At 38.4% G+C, this 17,083-nt stretch overlaps 1 long non-coding RNA gene across 1 annotated transcript; it reads left to right on the plus strand.

Moving 5' to 3' along the window:
• The first annotated feature begins 241 nt into the window (after nucleotides 1-241).
• LOC117202576 (uncharacterized) lies at nucleotides 242-11,987 on the plus strand. The gene is made up of 4 exons (XR_007472889.1): nucleotides 242-494; nucleotides 1,378-1,445; nucleotides 7,804-10,639; nucleotides 11,021-11,987. It is a non-coding gene; the product is annotated as an uncharacterized LOC117202576 (long non-coding RNA).
• The last annotated feature ends 5,096 nt before the right edge of the window (nucleotides 11,988-17,083 follow it).

Raw genomic sequence — 17,083 nt, forward strand, 5'->3', positions numbered from 1 at the left:
GAGCTGTGTTTTTTCTGGCCTCCTCGCCATTCTGAAGAAAAAGACAAATACCCCCTGCCCCAAGACTTCCTTCCCCAGCAGTGGGCTCAAACTTACCCGGGATCACTCTCAGCTACACACTAACGTCAAGGAAAAAAAAAAAAAAAATCCAGACTGATTTACATAGGGAGAGACTTTAATTACAAAGAAAGACTATTGCAATAGGGAGAAAGCTCTGATCTCACAAATCTGCAAGCATCTCAAAATCAAACAGAAACCGGGCTTTTGTATGGTTAGGGGCATAAGCAGTAGGGAAAGTTGGTCAGATGAGAGGGAGTAAACCACGGTGTGACCAGCTGGTTTCAGAAGAAATGTGTCTCTGTGGCCCACCAATTTGGGGGATAAACTGAAAAGCATGTTCTGTGTTTTAGAATTTGCTTGGATTTGGGGACAAGTTCAGGGTCCTGTGTGGAGGAGAGAAGTCGAACTCCAGTTTGTTAAAGACAAAGCAGAGGGTAAGAAATGGGCAATTGGGGACACTTGGTCACTCACTGCATGCCTCACAATGGAAGCACTGAGCTAAGAGCAGAGGGGTCATTTTTTTGCCATGACTGGGGGTGGGGGGGTGGGGGCGCGGGGTGGTGGCAGAAGGTGCATAGGGAAGAAGCTTGTTGAACTGAGCCTGTAACCAGATCCTTCTTGGCCCTAAGCAGCCAGGGAGGAGACAGGGATTCCAGGCACCCTAGACCCTCCAACCTCTGAGAGGCCATGATGAAGCCTTTCTCCCTTGACTCCCTCCACTGCAGGAATCTGTGATTTCCTTGCTTTCCTCCTCTCCACCTCTACATTCAAGCACTGTTATTGAAGAAAGGAGTTACCTGCAGGGATAAACTCCTCAAAGGCATTCTTAGACAGTGGCCATTCCTGGCTCTTTGTCCACTCTCTGCCCATGCTCCTCCAGGGTCAAAATATACTGATTACAGGGAGAGGCCACTTACCACCTAACCCTCCCTCATAGGCTACCAGAGCCTAGTCCCTTCTGAGAAGCCAGTACAACCTGAGAAACAACACCCAAGCAGCCCCCTCACTTCTCAATGGCATCCTGGCCTGAGCACTGAGATACAGACAGCTCTCATCCTTACCTTTTCCTCCTGCCCTTTTCTCTCAAGCCAGGAAAACTCCTTTTGAGTTCCCATTCTCAGATTTGTCTGATCTTTTCAGGTGTTTCTCCAGTAAAAAGTAAAGGAAAGAAACCTGTGCAGAGATTAGGAGTCTAGGATATACCAGGATCTTTGTGATATTGGCTCCCAACCTGGAGAAATTTCCCTTTCAGCTGTCAAAGTCTCAGACCTAACCTCCTTCCCCCTCTTCCTATACTATAACTTCCCTCATTCCCAGGTTCCCTTTGACTAGGAAGCAGACATCAGGCCGAAATAAGTCCAATATGTGAACGGGACCCTCTCCAGGTAAGTAACTTCTCCCACTCCAAGAGTGATAGTCTTCCAGAGGTGAATTTTTCTCTCAAACATCTGCTCTGATCTCTTCATACTTAGTAAATCACCAACCAAAGAAGTGGATCTAAACTCTGAGCAGGAAATCTGTATCCCTGAGGAGACTTTTCAATATTAAAACCCCTTCTCCTCCAAATCATGATCCCTCCTCTAGTGGGGATGGGTGGGAAGGACTTTTTCTCTAAAAAACCTCTTTGGGTGGATTTGATATACTTCATCAAACTGAACACCTGTGAATTTACATATTAAACCAGCTTTCCTGAACATATCTTTGCACATTTGTTTACATAATACACAACAATCAGAAATTTACTTTAGATATTTTCTTGGCATCTTTTCTATCATCCTTTACTTTCTCCACCTGTGTGTGTGTGTGTGTGTGTGTGTGTGTGTGTGTGTGTGTGTGTCTGTATATGTGTACATATATATATACATATATATATATTTAACTTCCTTTGGAAAGAATGATTTTTCTGTTTTTATTTAAACTTTCAACTCTACTTTTTTCTCTCTCCTTTTAGAGGAGAATTATTTAATCTTTCAGTTCTCTGACTTCAGATCTCTGGCTGGTTTCCTTGCATTCCTCATTCTTCTTCAACTTAGATTTTCATCTATTTGTAATTCTGTTAGGTCTCTAACTCTTGTTCATTTTTCTAGGTTACTAGCTGCTTAAAAACCTTCTTTGTAGAGATTTGGCAGGGTTGTTTAAATACTTGTAACATCAATATGATGAACTGGTAGTAGTAGCATATTTGCAATGTATCTGGTCCAAAAAGATATGTGTCTTTTTATAAATACTGCAAAGTACCTGACATAAAGTAGGTACAAAAGAAATGTTTCTTGCAGGTGCAAATAATTTTTGCCCATTCCCAGGACTCAGTAATAGCCTTCTTGGTAACAGGAACTAATTCCCACTATATTAAACTAAGACTTAGATGTCTGAAATATCCAAATCAGGTACAAGTCCTATTTGATCAGTTGTATACTATGTGATAGATGCTTCTTATAACTGCTGCTTGTGTCCCAGTAGAAACATCCTTCTTAGTAGTTGTAAAACTTTTAGCTCTTTCTTGCCTCCACTCTGTGCTCAGGGACATGTTTTATTACAGAGTCATTAGCAGTGTAGTTTTGACAGGTTTTGAAGTTCCTTACCTAACAGGATTTTTTAATCCTTAAATATTTTGACATTTAAACTTCTCACAAGTCCTAAGCATCTGGACTGGGCTCTATCACTGACTATACTGGCATTTTCCTGCTGTTGCAGGTGTACCAAGTACACTTATCTTGAAACTTTAAATTTACAAGCCCAAATTATCCAAATATCAAGATGCCCAACATAAGTATATCAACAACCTCATTTAATTCTTCTGAGGACTGATAGCAGACCAAAGAACATATTGTTTAATATAAGAAAATACACACAGTGACTGTGTTACTGATTCTAGAACATGAAGAATAGCAGATTGTATAAGCCAATGATAGTTAATGACTGATGCAAGGAACATGACCTTTAGCACCCATGTGCTTACTAATATACGGCACTGTGTAAAATAGTTTGGAAATAATAAAATTAGAAGCTTTGGTTAAAATAACACGAAAAAATTAACAAAATCTGGGTTTTGGTGTTTTCTTCAGGAGAAAATATGCCAACCTAAAAGATGAACTTTTTTAGTCATAGTCAAATATGTATTTCATGTGTCTTTTCTATTCCAACTTTATGAACCATGAATAGTTTTCTTAATTGTGTTTAACCTGTCTCACCCATAAGAAGTCAACAGAAATCACTTCTTAATTTTTATGCTTTCAGAGCACTGGGACACTAGATGTTTTTATCCAACCAGTAAAATCTGTCAAAATCATGACACCCTGAGCCTTTTTTAACCTATTTTGGTTTTTTTGAGACTTGCAACACATAGTCAATATTTGTTTAACAGTTTACCTTTTTTCCAAGGCTACAAAAAGAGGCATCTGAGCAATGGGTTTGGATAATGCTATGGTCTGAACAAACTCAGTAAGCCTCTATGAACTTGTATTTTTTTGTGCTTAGTTTGTCTAATATCATCAACATTTCTTGAGAAAAGGAGATCTCCCAATTAATCCAGTGTGTTGGCTGGAAACGTTCAGTCTCAGAAGTTAACAGCTGTGTCAATTTCCTCAAATGTAATTTTCATGTTTTCAGTTATTCTCCAAAAACAAAATCAGCAGCCTTTCCAGATTGAGAAGAAAAATATATGAAGGAAGACTGAGTAATAACCCTTGCCTAATTTGGAGATCTTTCCATGAATTCTGTCCCAATGGTTCTTCCCTTAAATTCAATAAACGTTGATGGAACCCACACCACCTGTCAGGGGCTAGAGGCAATGCAAAACTCTCAAGGCAGAGTATATACCATCATGTGGGAAAAGAGAGTTAGACTAACTGTAATGTGCATCTTTAATTTTACACTAGAGATTGATTAAGAGAAAGGTAGTAGTAATGGTGAAGTCTGGACACTCCTTTTGTACTCAAGATGGGGCAAAGATGCAGACAATTAAGATGATGGTACAGGACTTCCAAGATCTCTATCAGGCCGTTGGCCCAAACTACAATAGAGTCCAGCCTCCGTGGTTTAGCAGCTTCTGCAAGAGGTTCTTATACTGTCTTATAAACGTGGGGTGGAATGCCATAAGGGCTGAACTAAAATTCGGTGGACCACTGCAATGAGAATATCCATGATGAAACATAGTCCAAGAATAGAAAAACAGCAGACACAGAAGAGAAATCTAAGATCACAGGGTGTCACTGATTTGAGCTGTATTCTACTCAGATGTTTCTCCCTGCTTTTCTTGACTTCTGCTTCTGAGTTTGGTTTTACTGTTCTGAAATGACTGCCTTGACTGCTGTTTATATCAGCTCAGTGGCTTCCATCCTTTAGCTTCTATGCTGAGTGAAGACAGTGGAGATAAGCTGGGTTGGCTTCTAGTAAGTAAGATGGGTTTGTGCCAGGTGGCCTTTGCTTCCCAGTGGGCTGCCATCTCCTTTGGCAAGAAGGCTGCCTCTCCTATGGTAAATGACTAATTCTCTTAAATCCTGCCTCAATGTGTAATGGAGTAGAATGAAATCAGAGGCATTATGAATTCTCTTCTTACTTCAGTAAGCCAGGAAGAAACTCAATTGTCCGTCCTCCAAACTTTGAAATCCCATAGAAAATAACACAATTGTAAGATTCCTATGATATCATAGAAATTATTTCTTGTTCCCCTCTCCCTTCCTTTTTCCTTATTCTCAAACATGAATTAAACACCTCCTATGTGCTAGGGACTATATTAGAAATAACAAGATGAATAGCAGTCCCTTCCCATAGTTTACAGGCTGTTAGAGAAGACGGACTTGTAAACAACCAATGCAATGCTGCCGTAGGAGCTGAGATTGAAACCGACGGGGAGCAGGTGAACCCCAAAGAGAGAATGTCTGATTCTCCTTGGTGAATCCTGGGAAAAGCTGATGAAGTGGTACATGACCTACATCTCAAAAGATGAGTAGGTGTTCATCTGGCAGACAAAGGAGCAAAAGGCCTTCTGACCAGGAAGCAGGGGGAACAAAATCAGGAGGCCAAATACAATAGGGCATATTTTGGCACTTTTAAGTAGTTTGGTATGAGTGCAGCTCACAGCCACATATGGATGGCCTTTGTGGTGAGTGCTTATGAGCTTTTGACATGGAAAATCTGTAATAAAAATTGAGAGCAATAGAAGAGGAAATCAAGAGAAAGGAAGTATCCTATGTTATTTAGGTTGAGACATATGAACACGCTAAAAATTTACTATTATTGACCTACAAAACTGGAAACTTTGTGTCTCAAGCTAATAGGATCAGATACTGCCCATTCAGTTCTAAGTACTCTGTGTTAAGAGAAGAAGAGTAATCTAAAACAGCAAATAATTTTAAAAACTTCTATACTTGCTTTTGAATACATTATATGCCTTATTTCGGCAGGAGATATACCTTCCTAATGAGCTTTTGTGCTTAGATTGGTATTAAAATTAGTTGGATTTCCCTGAGTAAGCACGGACAGCAGGAGAATGTGTATGCAGAGCCGACTGGTGACCTGGAAACCCAAGGTTCAAACATTTAACCAGGGATAAGCCACACATGAATAATAGAGTTGAGTAATTAGTAATTATAGACACCAATTAAGCATTTGATAAAAGAACCAGTCCCCAGTCATTCCACCCTGGTTTGCATTTTTGCTATCCAAAAAAGCAAAAATAGTGTGCTTCAAACTTTTGTTGGAGAATAACTATTTGTCAAAAAGAACTGGGGAACAAGATAAAACAGGACAGAAAAAGATGCAAAACTTCAAGAAATTTAGAAATCATTATGCCTAATGGAAGGAAACAGCAACAAACTGATATTTACAGTAACCAGTACTTCTCTAAGTCAAAGCAGAATTCAGATTTTTTTTCTTTTTTAATGACGATGGAACAGTTAATCAAGCTTTTTAAGGGTTTATGACCAAAAAGGCAAGAGACGTATTAGTGATAAGGAAAAAAATGAATAATCTGATTTTGTTTGTTACATGCCCTCTCCACATATTCCCAAATGCCTCTGCATTTATAAACCCTAGTTTTCTTGATATCTATGTAAAATGAGACTTCGGAAACTACCTCTCTCCTCAGCTATTTTCTGAAGGCTGAGTTTGCAATAAAGGAAGAGAGCTAGCCTGTCAGTTACCGTATATCATGGTATATATATTACTGTTAAGATGTTGCAATTGTCCTCATATTAAGACCTGATTGATAATCAAGGAGATCTGAATGCTCATAGCTCTTTTAAGCACGGAGAAGCAGAACCTCAGACTTTCAGCAATTGAAAATCTGAGACTGATCTAAATGTGGTTTAGTTTATAACCATTATATGTTTGGATCCTTCAAATAAATGTTTTCAGAAAATCCAATGAGCTAAGTAGCACTGGACTAGGAGCCAAGAGACTAAGACCTTGTTAAGACACTTCCCCGCTGTGTGAATTTGAAAAAGTCATCTGCTTCTCTGGGCCTTAACTACCTAATTTGTAAAATAAGGAAGTTGAGTTAGATGAATCTAAATTCTCAAAATGGGAATCCTACCTCAAAATGTCTTTGGGGGCTTGCTAAAAACAGGTTCCTGAATCAGCATCTCTACAGGTGATTCTTATTTAAGCACCTTAAATTTTGAGGTTTCTTCTAGCTTTTGTATTTTGAGTCTTGCTTTGAGGCTGGGATTGATTTAAATGAAAGCTGAGACAAAAATAAATATACTCTTCACATTCTTGGATAATAGAACAGGATCTCTGATTTCTAAAAGTTGCATATAAATTTCTATATATTAGAATTAAGAGGGATATATGTTTGATTCCCTGAAAGATCAGATAGAATGAAGGCCAGGGACCTTGAAATCATATTTTTAAGAAAGGAAGAACTCAAGCATTTGCCACATGATAGTTAATTTGTAACTGTGTTCACTAAGGCCCAATTTCTGGAACATATGTCTTAGCCATAAGCTATCATAAATCTCTCCTAGAAGTGAATTATTCGACTTGTAAACACCATTTCTCTGAGACCTTCTGTAAGATCCAGTCATGAGGTGTTAAAAGCTTTTGAACATTATATTCTGGTTGGGTTTTTTCAAAGTCAGTCAGTGACTATTGGACTTTCTTTACCAGCACTAGCTCACATCCTATGCAAAATGCCCTTGTGAACTATTATAATCAGACTTTCATAAAGGTCAAAACTTGCAAAACATTTTAGATTGAAAACTTATTAGCAAACTGTATGTAAGCATGTGTACATATTATATATATGCATGCATTTTCCGTGTATTCAAGTTAAAGTCATTATGAAATATAGTATGATATACTGGCAAATCCTCAAAGATCAGAATTCAAGTCGTTTAATACATTGTTTGACCCTAATGGGCTTAATGGGCTTAATCTTTCTGAGCCTCTCTTTCCTCAGCTGTAAAAATGGGAATAATAGAAATAATGCTGAGTATCTTATAGGATTGCTGTGAAGAATAAATGTGATATTTGGTTAAGAAAAAAACACCTTGCAAATATTATTTACTTCCCATATTATAGTAGTGACCCTTCCATTGTTAGTATGTCAGCATAAATGCTTATATTTATTTATTAATAAATAAGCATTTTGGGAACCATTTATAATACGTTTAATACTCTGCCAAATACTCTGGAATATATAGAAGTATAAGCTATAATTCCTATGTTTAAGACAACTTTTTTTTTTTTTTTTTTTGGCAGTACGCGGGCCTCTCACTGCTGTGGCCTCTCCCGCTGCAGAGCACAGGCTCCGGATAAGCAGGCTCAGCGTCCATGGCTCACGGGCCCAGCGGCTCCGCGAAATGTGGGATATTCCCGGACCAGGGCACGAACCCATGTGCCCTGCATCGGCAGGCGGACTCTCAACCACTGTGCCACCAGGGAAGCCCGCTTAAGACAACTTTTAATGATTTTATAACAATATCACAGAGTGTATGGTTAAAAACTGAAATACTAATTTTTAAAACTGACTGAAAAATGAATACAATTGGTCTTAAAGATCAGGGAGTGTTCCACTGAAGGAGGTGGGAGGAGGAAGACCATTTAGGGTTTGGGTAGATAAGTGATGGAGGGAGTTTCAGCATTAGACTGAGCTAGAGCAAAGGCAGGGAAGCCCAGAAGTCAACTCAGTTTTAGGAGATGGTGGGAAGCAGAGCCATTCGAGTTAAGGTATCATGCTTGAAAATTTTGGGCATACGTCTGGAAAATTAGATCAATGGAAAATAAGGCCAGTGCTCCTTGAATTTCCCAGTGAAGAATATGAAATTTACCCAAGAGATAATATGGAGCAATAAGAGTTCTGAGCACAGGAAATCCATGAATAGTGTGGTATTTTTTAACTTAATTTTTCTGGAAATTATGTTCATAATGAATCCAAGTTCAGAGATAGTAGAAGCAGGGAGAGCAAACGGGAGGCTACTGTATGAAGCCAGGTAGACAATGATTTATACTAAAATGGTAGTTGTTGAACTAAAAAAGAAAAAAAATAGATATGTGAGGAAATGGTGAGATTTCTGACAGAATTTATTTATACAAACATAATTTTAAGCTAAACAATTCTTTTAAATTAGATAAGAATAAGAAGTCCTATAAAACCTTTACAATTTCAGTTTTCTTTAAGTGTTCTTTACATGCACATACCTTTTCTTCATTCAACAAAGTATTTATTGAGTGCATAATATAGGCATTGTTCTAGGAGCTTGGGATTCAGTGGTGAACAAAGTTCACCATGAGTTCAAACAAAGATTGAACTCATGAATTTTACATTCTAGATGGAGGACAAAGGATATAAACAATAAACATAATTAATAAGTAAATTATCCACTATGTTTGAAAGAGGATAACATATGGAAACAAGAAAAAAGTAGAACAGGATAGTAGGGATTAAGGGTGATAGGCTGAGGACAAGTTGCAGTGCAAAATAGAGTGGTCAGCATAGACCTCACAGAGAAGGTGACATTGAGCAGAGAGTTAAGGAGGAAAGAGAGCTGGTCCCACAGATATTTAGGGGAAGAATGTTCCAGAAAGAACAAACAACTAGTACAAAGTCCCTTAGCCTCCCTGGCACGTTGGAAGAGGCCAGCATGGCTAGAGATTTAAGATATTGTTTTTAAAGTCTGATGGAAACTTATAGCAAATCACATTAATTCATATTTATGCAACTCTTTGAGGCTTAACCATATTTGTACTGTTTAAGTCTTTTGGGGAAAATATTATGTATTTTTGGATATGGAGAACAGTCCTCTTCACACTTGATGTCAGCCAGTATTATTATTTTTTATTAATATCATTGATTTTTGTATGGAGATTTCATTTCTATATCTTTATGGGAAGTTTTTTTTGAACTCCTTTGCCTGTTTTTTAGTTTATGCTGCCACTATATTTCAGAAAGCGTTTCAGGCACTTACAAGAATACATAAAATATGACCCCGAAAAGGGAGCAGAAACAAAGTGCAGTGAGATATAAGGCTTAACATGCACATCATAATATCCATGTACCACAAATTTTTCCCAAAGCTTACTAGTTTACAGTAAAAAAAGAAAAAAAATCTTATAGTTGAATTGATAGTATCTATTAGATTAAAAAAAAAACAAAACTAGGATATAGGAAAAGTATCACTGTTCTTTGTAATAAGACCAGCCTGGATTTTTCCTGAGGGTCCTCAAAAAAGAATATGATGTGATGAAATAACATTTTTTACAACATCATTGCCAAAGGTATGAATAGTGAGGAAACAATGTTTCATGGGAAAGGCAGTTTAATTCAAGACTTCAATTGATTATCTTGAGCACCTCTGGGAAAGGCATGGGATACACATGAAATAGTATTTGTTTTAGCAAAAAGGAATTTCATTTTCTCACTTAGGATGTCACATAACCACATATTTACAAACTCTACAAATTACATCTTTGTTCCTTGTTCAGCACTGAATTCAAACCAGGGAAACTTGGACGGGATTCTCATTTTTGTTACACATCTTTATAAAAATGCTAAAGAATAAGAGACTGGAACACTTTGTCTGGTGCTGGCAAGCTGCTGAGCCTGAGGACCACAGAGCCTAGAAGCCACAATATCACAACCAATGTCAGGGTGGAAGGCTTAATTGTCCCGTAGTCCAGTTTTGCCAAACTTGTTAAATTTAGGGTTGTGGGAAACACTAAATATCATTTGTATATGCATCCAGGAAGGAACAACTTCTGAATAACCAGCAAATAATATCGGTAGCTGTAGAGCTGCTGCAAAGCAACATTATGATAAAAATCACAAATTAAAATACGCTACCTACTGATAATGCTCTTAAAAGTTGTTTTGAAATAGTGGAAAAATTTTTCAATGGTATTATAGTATGCATTTGATGTGGCGCCCATTACATATCATGATTTATAATGCTTGCCTCACTCTCATCTCTTAATTATATGTCATGTATTAGTTATATGAAAATCAGTGAAAATCTCTACTCACTGACCACTGCTCACTGAGGACACAGATAATCACTTCAGTATGTAAGGTAATACTGAAAGAAGAAATGGGAAATTCTGATGAACCTACTTTCAAGTGGGGAAACGACAATACACAGTAAGTAGTGAACCACATCTGTGAGTCCTGAGGTCGAGAAGAGTTATTTCAGATGGCTCCCTGGCTGATCTTCACACATATGTGTTATTTGGAACAATGCATAGCATGTGGAGACCTTTACACCTTTGACAACTAACCATGAGTTATAATTTGTGGTACCACTGCAAACCAGTAAAGGGCAGCAACTGTCAACAGTTTTGTAACATCATAAAGCCTAATTGTTATTTCAATTCGTAAATAAAAATGTTGACTTCGTTACACGTAAAGGTCTTTGATGCAAATTAATTATATTATGCAGTAGTTCTGATAGGCTAGCTTTAAACAATATAATCTTAACACAGAAACAAACTTTATAGTTAACTTGACCATTTGTCATTTCAGAATCAATTGGTTCTTACAGATCTTAGAAAGAAGCAGAGATTAAAGATTTTTCTGCAGCTATTCTGGGAACACGTAAATGAAGTATTTTCTCACCTTCAACTCTGCCATCCAAAAATATACTATGGAACAGCATAAACATCCAAAGATTTTGTTGATTTGAAATCGAAAATAGAAGAGGAATCACATTCAATGGCACCTCGACTGATATAGTTCTAAATTCAATAAATTCTTTTTCAGATATCAGTTCAGGACCTGAACTAACAGTCTTTTGCCCTAGATTAATAATGTGTACAAAAGCGAAAAATAAATCCTTGCAACAAATTTTACACTTTGCCAGAGCTTTCTGATTCAATTAACTTGTTACCACAATATGTTAAAAGGTGGAGGGAGGGGAAGTGTTTATCCTAAGTGATTAAGATGAGTTAGGAGAGGGCAAGGAGGAGCCCTCCCATACTTAGAGCCACATCTCATTTTAATTTTCTTTCACTGGTTATAAGCATGATGCGAAGATTTTTAGTGGCCTTAAAATATTCCAGGATAGCCATTAGTGAATATGTTTAGATTTGGGGATTTCCTATAGGGGACGTCATAGTCTTTGGAGACAGATGTGATGTGAGCTCCAACTCTTCTGCTTATGACCTGTGTGATCTTGACAAGTGACTTCATCTTATTTTTTATAGATATAATGGAGATAATACACGACTCATACAGTTACTAAAAGGATTAAGTTAAATGTCCTGTGCTGATAACAGTGTTTTTTAACATAAATATATGAGGCAAATCAATTAGATAATATATAACGTTTGTTGCTTTGGATTGTTTAAAGACATATGGAACATTTGTAAATGTAATATTTACACTCATAATGGATCATTTGTAAAGTGTAATAAGACACTATGTAAGCCTTCAATATTTACTGATGCAAAATCACTATTATATTTACTTGTATATTATCATATCAAAATAAAAATTTGTGATGAGTACTTGTTTTCTTCTTAAAAGGCATTATGTGATAATTAAAAAAAATAAATGACAATCTTACTTATTGGAAAATCTTTGTTGATCTTTACAACTTAGTGGTTTTAACAGATTCTAGAGAAATGAAGCAAGAGACTGATGCCAGTTTATTTGCAAGGACCCACCAGGGTCATCTCTTTGTTCTAGGTCTGACTGGTTTTATCACATTTCTCTTTCAGTGTACACATCTGGATCATGTCCTGCTCAGGTATAAATTAGTATGTCCTATAACATTTGTGAAATTTTTACAACTTGAAATAGCATCTGACAGAGTAATTTTCAAATTGCCCAATTAAGATCCACATCATGGATAGCAGCTCAAGCTTCTATAGTAGCTGTCCCCATTACTTGTCTTCCTTTCTATCCTAGTAATAGAATTTTAGCTAAAGGCATTTCCTAGCCTCTATTAAATGTTATGTAAAACTTCCAGGAAATATCCTTAAAGGGAAGGAGTCTCGGTCCTACTTTCCCCTTTTCTCCTTCCTTTTGGAATGAAGGTGTGAAGGTAGGAGCTAGCATAGCCATCTCAAACCCTGACATGGAAGACAGGTGTTTAGGGCTGCAGAGCAAAAGACAGTTAAATGGTCCTGGCTTCTTGATATAACAGACCACCATATGTGCCCTGGACTGCTATGCTCCATGGTTATATGAGATTATTTTGGGTCTTGTTGCAATGGCCAAACTGTACCTTAATGAATACAGTTTCTATGACATCAACACAGAAACTGCATATTTTACAGCCAAGCAGAAGAATCACCAACTCACTTGAACTATACCAAATCATATATCAATTATAATAGTGAAATTATTTTTTGAGATAAATTGCAATCTGTTTAAAAATCTTAGATTGATTCTAATGTTTGCATCGTCTACCCTGCATGGTAATTTAATTTGTTCTCTTTCTTTTCAAATACTTAAAAATTTTTTCTGCCCTGAGTTTCTCACTTTTCGAAAACTTACATATTTAGTTTCACATGATAAAGACTTAAGGGGAAACTAATGTTACATCTTTCCATAGTGAACATATTCTAGACTCCCTGACCTGTGGGTTGTTTTTTTTGCGGTACGCGGGCCTCTCAGTATTGTGGCCTCTCCCGTTGCGGAGCACAGGCTCCGGACGCACAGGCTCAGCGGCCATGGCTCACGGGCCCAGCCACTCCGCGGCATGTGGGATCTTCCCGGAACGGGGCACGAACCCGTGTCCCCTGCATCAGCAGGCGGACTCTCAGCCACTGCGCCACCAGGGAAGCCCTGACCTGTGGGTTTTTAAAAACTGTTAAAAAGCATGTTTTCCTATAAACCATAATTACTAAATGCTTCCTATTATAGTCTGACTCATGAGCTTGCTAGTTTGTCCTTCCCTAGCTCAGTTATCTTCTGGTTAGTATTGTAGCTACATGATAGATCATGGAATACAGTCTGAACAACATGTCTTTAAACACAGTGGCCAGTCTCACCGATTTATGATCAGATTTCTATAATCCCAACTACTCATACTTAAATCTTTATTTGAGCAGGCTTAGCCAATATGTGTTAAAGTGTACAATTCTGGGAGGCTGTGAGTGCTGTGAAACCAGCTTGAGCTTTGAAGTCAGAATACCCAGCCGTAAATCCTGGCATTGACACTTACTACCCTATTTCCTCTGGGTTATTTCCTTGACTTCTCTGAGCCCATGTCTGTAAATGGGGGGTAATAACACCTATTTCACAGGTGGGTTGACAACAGAGCTTCATGCCTGGTAGGTGCTCAATAAATGTTAACCCCTTCCCCTACTAGAGTATGCTGACATAATGACCATGTGAGCATGAACATTTTGACCCCTGTTTCTTGGGACTTATTCCATGTATTTACCCGTTGCTGGTGCTGAAAGATATTGCTGGCCTTGTTCAGCAGCTGCTTCTAATGTTGGAACACTCTCCTGCTTTTGAAGTTGGCTGGAGCTGAACTAGAATGAAATCCATGGGGGTAATGAAAAAAGAGCAACTCTGCACTTTCAGGTGAGCTACACATGTGGGCCTGCCACACACCTTGTTATCTCTTGGTGGATTTAAGACAAATTTCCTTGGCTGCTTGGGCTTCTGTGATGAGGGGTCTTTGAGTAGATCAGCCACAGCTCATCCAGTTAAATGAAGAAGAAATGTTGTGTAAGTGGGACTCCAGAGACCTGTATTATCACTTCCATTCTGCCACTGACTATAGTGTGACCCAGGCAAGGAAAGAGGGGCAAAGAATATATATTTATAATATTTATTTATTTATTTATTTTTATTTAATTTGTGTTGCCCTGGGTCTTAGTTTTGGCATGCAGGATCTTCGTTGCGGCATACGAGATCTTTTGGTTGCAGCATGCAGACTTCTTTGTTGCAGCATGCGGACTCAGTTGCGGCATGTGTACTCTTAGTTGCTGCATGCATGCGGGATCTAGTTCCCAGACCAGAGATGGAATCCCAGGCCCCCTGCATTGGGAGCATGGAGTCTTACCCACTGGACCACCAGCGAAGTCCCAAAGAATATATATTGAGTATATATATAATGTATATAATGTACCTTGTCATGTGTTAGACACTTGAGGTCATTACTTAATTTCATCCTTAAAAGAGGTCTGTGAACTGGGCATTTTTACACCCTTTCCGGGTGAAGACACCAAGGCTTCTCTGCTCTTAGTAACCTGCTCATAAATTATGGAGTCATGAATTGAAACCAACACTGCCTGGCCTCAAAGCCCTGCCTCTTTTGCTATAGCATGCTGCCTTTGACCTAACTGAGCCTTTCTTTCCTGTGCAAAATGCCGAGGGGTGGATGCCCTCTAAGGTTCCTTATATTTTCAAATCCTATAATTCCATCCTCTTTACTCTAAATGCAGGAGTATAAAACCTATTAAGCTTTGTAAAGACTTAATAAGTCTCCCTCCAATAAATGTTCATACAATGTTTGACTCAGTACAGTCGTCACTTTTAAGTATGGAAGACATAGAAAGAGGAAATACATATAATTGGGGGTAAGGAGTAAAGAAGTAGGTACTTATCACTTTTTGTAGGCATCATTTTTCAGGAGACTGCCATTTAAAATCTAAGTACTCTTATCATTTTGTTTTTTAAAAATTCTGATTATACAACAGAACACAAACGAAACAATTCAGAATCCATGCTGTTTTGAAAGAAGAAAGGGATTCAACAAGTACAATTGAGCCCAACAGGAGATGCAGTTATAGACATGCTACAGCTGAAGGAGCCAGGAGTATAAAAGATTATCTTGAAAAGCCCCAACATTATTAGCTTAACTCCAGTCTAGTCTTCCTGGGTTGGCTACGCAGTCAACACAGCACTAACACTTAGCTTGCTTCACTTGTCACACACATTTTAAGTTTGAAGATATGAGTCTCACACTGATTTAAAAAAAAAAAAAGAATTCCTTGCCTTCTTTGGTATAATGTTTTGTTTCTTTTCTCTATTGAATAGCAAGGCCGGTTCTGGGGAGATTTTACAGGGCTGTGCTGAAGCTCCACTATCATACCCTTCGAGTGGCAAATTCAGTTTTATATATAATGGATACACCTGCCTTAGTCATAATTGGTAAGCCTCCTTCTGGGTCATAAGAAATGATGCATTTGGTTGGGATTTATTATTTCTATTCATTGCTCTTTGTGTATCTATTTGAACAATAGGAGGAGACTACTCTTTTCTCTCCTTTTATTATCATCAAGTCTGTGCTTTTTGAAACACATTAGAATTTGCATTTTGCTTTAGTTCATAATATAGTAACATTGCAAGCTGCTGGGAATTAAAAGTATTTAAAAGAAAGGCAGAACACATTTGTACAATGATTCAATAAGCTGTAGAGGCAGATTCATGATGGAATGGGCATTTAGGTAAATTGACAGAGGTGCAGAGGTTACAGCTTCTGAGGCAGATGCTCTGTGGAAATGTAACCTGGCCCATTTCACTGCAGTATCTTTAACAGTACTATTTAAGATATACTGTAGCTGACTCACTTTGCAGACCATTTTTTTGCAGATGTAAAATTCACTGCTTTGATTCTGCATTCCGGGTCTTACTGCCAGCTGAATGTCCATGGTACAATGCACGATTTTCATGCACAAGAGGTTTCCACTGGTATCTTGTGCATTGTGAACTTCAGGCAAGGAAAAATGACTTAACTCTCCCCTGGAAATGGAAGTGTGGGGTCCCGTGCACCCCTTCCAAATGTTGTAATTAATCAGTCCCACAAATATGTTTGGGGTGTGCACTATGCTCAAGGGGGTAAGTACTGCAGAATGGCTTTGGGCTACTTGATTTGCCGGCAGCCTACTTCAATTCTGCCTAGCCTACCCCCAGGTTTTGACCTAATTAAACACTTTTTAACACCTGGTGCTTAAAAAGGAAGTTTCCTTTCAAGAGTGTGTGAACAAAGAGGAAAAGATAAAAAGGCATCAACTGTTTTTCCCCTAATCTGCCATCCCTGCTTCCACTATGGAAGGCTCTCACAGTCCAGGCATTCAGAGGTCTCCAGGTGGATGTGGAGAGCAAAATAAGTGATGTCAATCATCTCTCTGAGATCTAACATTGTTTCTGGGCTCCAAAATGGGTTTGCTTTGTTTATTTTTTTATAGCAAAGTCAAGAGAGGTTCACTTGGATCTCCAAGCATGGCCTGAACCTGATAAATGTGCCCCATGGCAGCCCCAACCCTGACTAGGGCTTAGTTCTCAACTGCAAAGAGCTGCTATTTTAAGCTAATCCTCTAACAAGAATATTGCAAAGTAGTGAGTTTGTGGGGCTCTGTTTCCTTCTCAGTGGATGAGGATAGGATGGAGGACTCTTACACAAGGGTGGATCCCAGTTAGTAGGGAGCTGCTGGCATCCACATCTCATTTGTTCAGATAAGGGCTTCGGGACTCAATTTCATCCTTCTTCACATCCCCTGTCAAAACCGCCATAGCAACCAGGCAGGGGGAACACGCACAATAGTCTGAGGAGGGAAATCCCTACCATACAGGCTGCTGCCTCTTTGTCCCTTCTCTTTATTTATTTATTTTTGCGGTACGCGG

The sequence above is a fragment of the Orcinus orca genome, chromosome 1 (genome assembly GCF_937001465.1).
Source record: "Orcinus orca chromosome 1, mOrcOrc1.1, whole genome shotgun sequence".
Taxonomy (NCBI): Eukaryota; Metazoa; Chordata; class Mammalia; order Artiodactyla; family Delphinidae; genus Orcinus; species Orcinus orca.